This window comes from Myotis brandtii, unplaced genomic scaffold (assembly GCF_000412655.1).
Source record: "Myotis brandtii unplaced genomic scaffold, ASM41265v1 scaffold32, whole genome shotgun sequence".
NCBI classification, from domain to species: Eukaryota; Metazoa; Chordata; class Mammalia; order Chiroptera; family Vespertilionidae; genus Myotis; species Myotis brandtii.
Window position 1 is genome coordinate 11,238,397 of NW_005362269.1, and position 6,496 is coordinate 11,244,892.

At 41.0% G+C, this 6,496-nt stretch overlaps 1 long non-coding RNA gene across 1 annotated transcript in view; it reads right to left on the reverse strand.

Annotated features, from left to right (window-relative positions):
* Positions 1 to 5,663: 5,663 nt before the first annotated feature.
* LOC106726809 overlaps positions 5,664 to 6,496 on the reverse strand; it is a 19,961-nt gene continuing 19,128 nt past the window's right edge. Inside the window, exon 3 of the long non-coding RNA XR_001362913.1 lies at positions 5,664 to 5,794. This is a non-coding gene — a long non-coding RNA (uncharacterized LOC106726809). The remainder of the gene's footprint in view (positions 5,795 to 6,496) is intronic.

The following is a 6,496-nucleotide window of genomic DNA, read 5'->3' on the forward strand; positions in this document are numbered from 1 at the left end:
CCCCCTCTGCTGGCTTGGTCACCCCCAACTGCCCCTCCTTCTGGCCTGGTCGCTCCTCAGGGCCCCCTCTCCCTCGCCGGCCTGGGGTTCAGTCATTTGGTTGTCCCTCGCTAACCCCCCTGCCGGCCTGGTCACCTCACGCAGCCTATTTGTTTAGTTGTTTGGTCATCCCTCACTAACACCCCTGCTGGCCTAGTTGCCCCATGCAGCCTGCTTGTTCAGTCATTTGGTCATCCCTCACTAACCCCAATGCTGGCCTGGTCATAGGCAGCCATCTTGTGAGGGTGTGATGGTCAATTTGCAGATTACCTCTTTATTATATAGGATTAGAGGCCTAGTGCATGGACTCATGCACCTGTGGGGTCCCTTGGACTGGCCTGTGGGGATGGGGCCGAATTTGTGCACCGGGCCTCTGACATCCCCGGAGGGTTCCCAGATTGTGAGAGGGCACAGGCCAGGCTGAGGGATCCCCCACCAGTGAATGAATTCATTCACTGGGCCTCTAGTATTTTATAAAGAAATTTTCTTAAATTGTTTATTAAGAAGCTATAATAATTAAGAGAGTATATTACTGACATAAGGTTGGATCAATATTCCAGCAATTTTCAACCTTTTTCATCATGGCACACATAAAATAATTACTAAAATTCTGCAGCACACCAAAAATATATTTTTTTGCCAATTTGACAAAATATAGGTACAATTTTGATTCATTCACACTGTACAACTATTGTTGTATTGGTCATCTTAAAAAAAAAATGACCGTCTAGGAGAAAAGAGGCCAGTGCCCCTGACTAAATAGTCAGGTATTGCATGTTTTAAAAATTCTTGTGACACACCAGTGTGTCATGGCACACCCACTGAAAATTGCTGCAACAGACCAATAAAACAGAATAAAAAGCTGGATACCTTTTTGGTATCCACTGACAAACTCCAGCCCTAGAGTCTGAGGACTCTGTGTATCTTTCCTTACCTTAGCCTTCTTAGGTCACTCATCTTGCTCTCAACGATATCTGTGTACTTTAATGAGGTATAAGGGTTTTTTTCAATAGTTAACAGATGGTCTTTTTTCCTGAGGATTAGGGTTTTCCAGTGGCTAACCTGGGAAGCCTAAAATATAATGTCTTCTGCTCAGACAGTCTACTCAATTTATATGAGGTTTCTATCATAATTTTATCATTGAAGCCAACCCCCTTGCACCTTGGAACTTTTTTGGAGAGGTAGAGTGTAGACTCCATAGATCCCAGAATTCTTGCTGAGTTTGGGGAAGACCCTGTGTTCATGTCATTCTCTCTCCTTCATGATTTACAGTATAAACCAAGTGATGGTCCATGCACCAAATCCAGCTACTGACTTTGTTTACAGTCCTCAAATTAAAAGTGATTTTTACATTTTTACATAGTCGTAAAAATAAAAATTTTAAAAGAATATTTCATGACATAGGACAAGCCCATAGATTTCAATGCCCATAATGCCTACTTTCACCACTCCTGTTCAACATAGTTCTGGAAGTGCTAGCCATAGCAATTAGACAAGAAGAAATTAAAGGTATCCAAATTGGAAAAGAAGACGTAAAACTTTCATTATTCACAGATGACATGATACTGTACATAGAAAACCCTAAAGACTCCATCAAAAAATTATTGGACTTAATAAATGAATTAAGCAATGTAGCAGGATACAAAATTGACACCAAGAAATCTATGGTGTTTTTTTACAGCAGTAGTGAACTTACAAGAAGAGAGATTAAACAAAACAATCACATTTACCATTGCACCAAAAAAATTAAGATACCTAGGAATATATTTAACTAAGGAGGTAAAAGATTTGAACTCAGAAAACTACAGGACACTGAAAAAAGAGATAGAGGAAGACATAAACAGATGGAAGAACATACCATGTCTATGGATTGATAGAATCAACATCATTAAAATGTCCATACTACCCAAAGCAATCTATAGATTCAATGCACTCCCCATTAAAATACCAATGGCATATTTCACAGACCTAGAATGAACTTTCCAAAAATTTATCTGGAATAAAAAAAGATCCCAAATAGCTGCAGCAATCCTGAGAAAGAAGAATAAAGTAGGAGGGATCTCAATGCCAGATATCAAGCTGTATTACAAAGCTACTGTTCTCAAAATTGCCTGGTACTGTCACAAGAACAGACATATAGATCAATGGAATAGAATAGAGAACCCAGAAATAAAAAACACCATACACAAAAATAAACTCAAAATGGATAAAGGACTTAAACATAAGACAGGAAACCATAAAAATCTTAGGGGAATCCACAGGCAGCAAAATCTCAGACATATGCTGAAGCACTATCTGCACCGATACAGCTCCTAGGGAAATGGAAACTAAAGAGAAAATAAACAAATGGGACTACATCAAAATCAAAAGCTTTTGTACAGCAAAAGAAACCATCAACAAAACAACAAGAAAGTCCACTACATGGGAGAACATATTTGCCAATGTTATCACTGCTAAGGGTTTAATCTCCCAACATTTACAGGGAACTAATACAACTTAACAAAAGGAAGATAACCCAAACAAAAAATGGGCAAAGGATATAAATAGATACTTTTTGAAGGAGGACATAAGGAAGGCCAAGAGACATATAAAAACATGCTCAAAGGCACTAATCATCTGAGAGGTGCAAATCAAAATGATAGTGAGGTACCATCTCACACCGGTCAGAATGGCTATCAACAAATCAACAAATGACAAATGCTGGCGAGGATGTGGAAAAAAAGGAACCCTTGTGCATTGCTGGTGGTAATGAAGACTGGTACAGCCACTGTAGAGAACAGTATGGAGTTTCCTCAAAAAACTAAAAATGGAACTCCCATTTGACCCAGTGTTCCCACTTCTAGGAATATATCCCAAGAAACTAGAAACACCCATCAGAAAGGATATATGCACCCCTATGTTCATAGCAGCACAATTCACCATAGCTAAGATTTGGAAACAAGCCTAATTGCCCATCAGCAGATGAGTGGATTAAAAAACTGTGGTACATCTACACAATGGAATAATATGATGTGGTGAAAAAGGAAGAGTTCTTACCATTTGCAACAGCATGGATGGAACTGGAGAGCATTATGCCAAGCGAAATAAGCCAGTCAGAGAAAGATAAATATCACATGAGCTCGCTCATTTGTGGAATATAATGAACAACATAAACTGATGAACAAAAACAGATCCAGAGACAGAGAAGCATTGATCAGACTTTCAAACCTTAGAGGGAAGGTGGGGCAGGGTGGAGGTAAGGGGGAGAGATCAACCAAAGGACTTGTATGCATGCATATAAGCCTAATCAATGGACACAGACACCAGGGGGGTGAAGGCATGAGTGGTGGTGGTGGTGGTGGCGGGTTATGGGAGTTAAGGACACATATGTTATATCCTAATCAATAAAGAAAAAAAAGAAAGTTGTATTAAAACACAACCACACTTTTTCATTGACATACTGTCTATGACTGCTTTCCAGCTACAGTGGCAGAGCTGAGTAGTTGAGACAGATCATTTAACCTGCAAAATCTAAAATATTTACTGTTTGATCCTTTTTACAAAAACTTTTCTGACTCATGGTATAGTTGGAGTCCTCAAATATTGCTATATATATGATAAAGAATAAAGAGCCAGGGTCATAACAACCGATTACAACCGAAGGCTCAACCAGACCCGAAGTCAGTGCTGGGTTGCCGTGGTGACTGCCCGGGGTCTGTGGATCAGGCCTGGAGAGAGGCCTGCTGAGAGAGAGGCAGGGTCTGATCCATAGCCTCTGTGGCAGCTGTTGATCAGAACTTGCCTCTCCTGTCCTGGCCAACAGCCACACCTCCATTTCTCTCTAGGCCTTCACAGAGGCTGCTGATCATCCCCGCCTTTCCGATCAGGCACCGTTGATAGGCCCAGAGACGCTGACTGGCATAGAAACAACCGGTCAGAACCAAACCTGTGTCAACTGTGAGGAGCCAATGGCTGCCTAGGAGGCAGAGCTTTTGACGCTGACTGGCATAGAAATTGACCAGTCAGAACCAAATCTGGGTCAACTGTGAGGAGTCAAGGACTGCCTAGGAGGTGGAGCTTTTGACTCTGACTGGCATAGAAACCGACCAATCAGAACCAAATTGGCCAGCAGAGGAGGGCAGTTGGGGGCAACCAGGCCTGCAGGGGAGGGCAGTTGAGGGTGAGATCAGGCTGGCAGGGGAGAGCAGGTGGGGGTGAGATCAGGCCGGCAGGGGATGGCAGTTGGGGGAAACCTGGCTGGCAGGGGAGGGCAGTTGGGGGCAAGATCAGGTCAGCAGAGGATGCCAATTGGGGGCAAGATCAGGCCGGCAGGAGAGGGCAGTTAGGGGTGATCAGGCAGGCTTGCAGAGGGTTAGGGGCAATAGGGCAGGCAGGCAGGTAGAGGCAGTTAGGGATGATCAGGCAGGCAGGCAGATGAGCGATAGGAGCCAGCGGTCCCAGATTGCGAGAGGGATGTCCAACTGCCTGTTGGATCAGGCCTAAACTGGCAGTCGGACATTCCCCAAGGGGTCCCTGATTGGAGAGGGTGCAGGCTGGGCTGAGGGAACCCCACCCCCTCCATGCACAAATTTTGTGCACTGGGCCACTAGTATGTATATAATGAAGATATATATATGTGTATGTGTATGTATATAGATTTTATTGTATACACCTTATATCTCTACCTGTACATAGATAATAGGGCATCCAATTTATATATCATTAAGATAAAGACAAACCAAACAGTGCTAAGCTTCAGCTGACCAAAATTATGGTTTGAGTTTCTAAATACTTAATTATCAAGTCTTGTTTCTAAGGCAATGCCATTTGTGTTTTCTGGGAAATATTATCCTGTAGATATAGAAATGGCTCTACTCTTTTGATACTTTCATCCAAATCACATTTATTACTTAGAATTAATCAGATATCTTTAGTAGTAGTAAAGTTATGTTTTATAATTGTATCATGTTTTTATTTGACTTAGGATATGGATTTTTAAGAATGAGTTAGCTCTTATTTTTCAGCTTCTAGTTGACAATAAAATACTACACAGAAGTTGTTCTCCTAACTCTAGTTGTCAGTCACAAGCCTATTTTAATAGATTTCTTTATTAAATCTATATCTCACCCTTTTTTTATTTTACAAATCCATTTGAGAGAGATTGGAAAAAACTGTTTGTTTTGGCACAGGGAGAGAATAAAATGGTAATAAAAAATAAAAATGAATTTATGCATTTATGTATTTTCTTCATATGAAAAGTATCAATGTGCTTAGAGTTAAAGAAAATTGTTTCATTTTGAAAATATTTTTTCCAATTCCCTTTTCAAGATATGGATGTCTTTAGATATATTTTTCCACTAAATTAGATGCAGTTATCAATACTTCTACTATTTTTGGGGATAAAAGAAAGCCAAGCTCTTTCCTTAAAAAAAATTAAGTCAGTTTTTTGAATCATCAATGCAAATAAGAAAATTTTATGCCACTTATAAAGTCAGTAGTTAAGTGGTTCGACAACATAGTAGTCTTTCCTGTTTTACAAATACTAGTTGTAATTTATCATGTTAACCTTTTACAGGAGGGTGTCTTTAAGGCTGAATAGAATCTACTTCCTGCTTCATTACCCCCCCCCCCCCCACCACACACGTGGCCAGATTATTATGACCACCGGATGTTTGTAGGCAAATTAGCTATATTTTCGTGCTGAAGTTACTAGAGAGCCAGACCATTATAAATAGGGAAGCAGGTTGTTTACCACGACAGTAGAAGTGAATTTTTTCTAAAGATTTGGGTAAACAACACGATTTAACAGCCTTTGAACGTGGGATATATATTATTATGAGTGGCCAGATTATTATGACCACCTGGCGTTTGTAGGCAAATTAGCCATACACTGCATCTTATGGGATATGGAAGCCGAAGGCCTGTTTGAACACCTTTGCTGTCTGCAGTTACCAAGATAAAACATCTCCAATTCGCACAGGAACACAAGGATTGGATAGTCGAGCATTGGAAAAAAGTCATGTGGTCCAATGAATCACATTTCCAGTTGCATCATGCAGATGGCAGAGTGAGAATTTGGCAGAAACAGCATGAAAGCATGCACCCCACATGCATAAGTACAACCCTTCAAGCTGGTGGGGGCAGTGTTATGGTTTGGGGCATGTTTTCCTGGCATGTTTTGGGCCCTTTAATTCGTGTGTAACAACATCTGAATAGCACAAGATACCCAACTATCGTTGCTGATCAAGTTCATCCTATCATGTTAATGGCATATCCCAATGAAGATGGCTTCCTCCAACAAGACAATGCGTCATGCCACGGTGCTCATATTTTGCAGGAGTGGTTTCAAGAACATGAGGGAGACTTTACCTTGTTTAGGTGGCCCCCACAATCACCAGATCTCAATCCAATTGAGCATTTGTGGGACGAAGTTAAAAGAGCCATCAGGCAGCTGGTTCCACAATCATCAAATCTCACA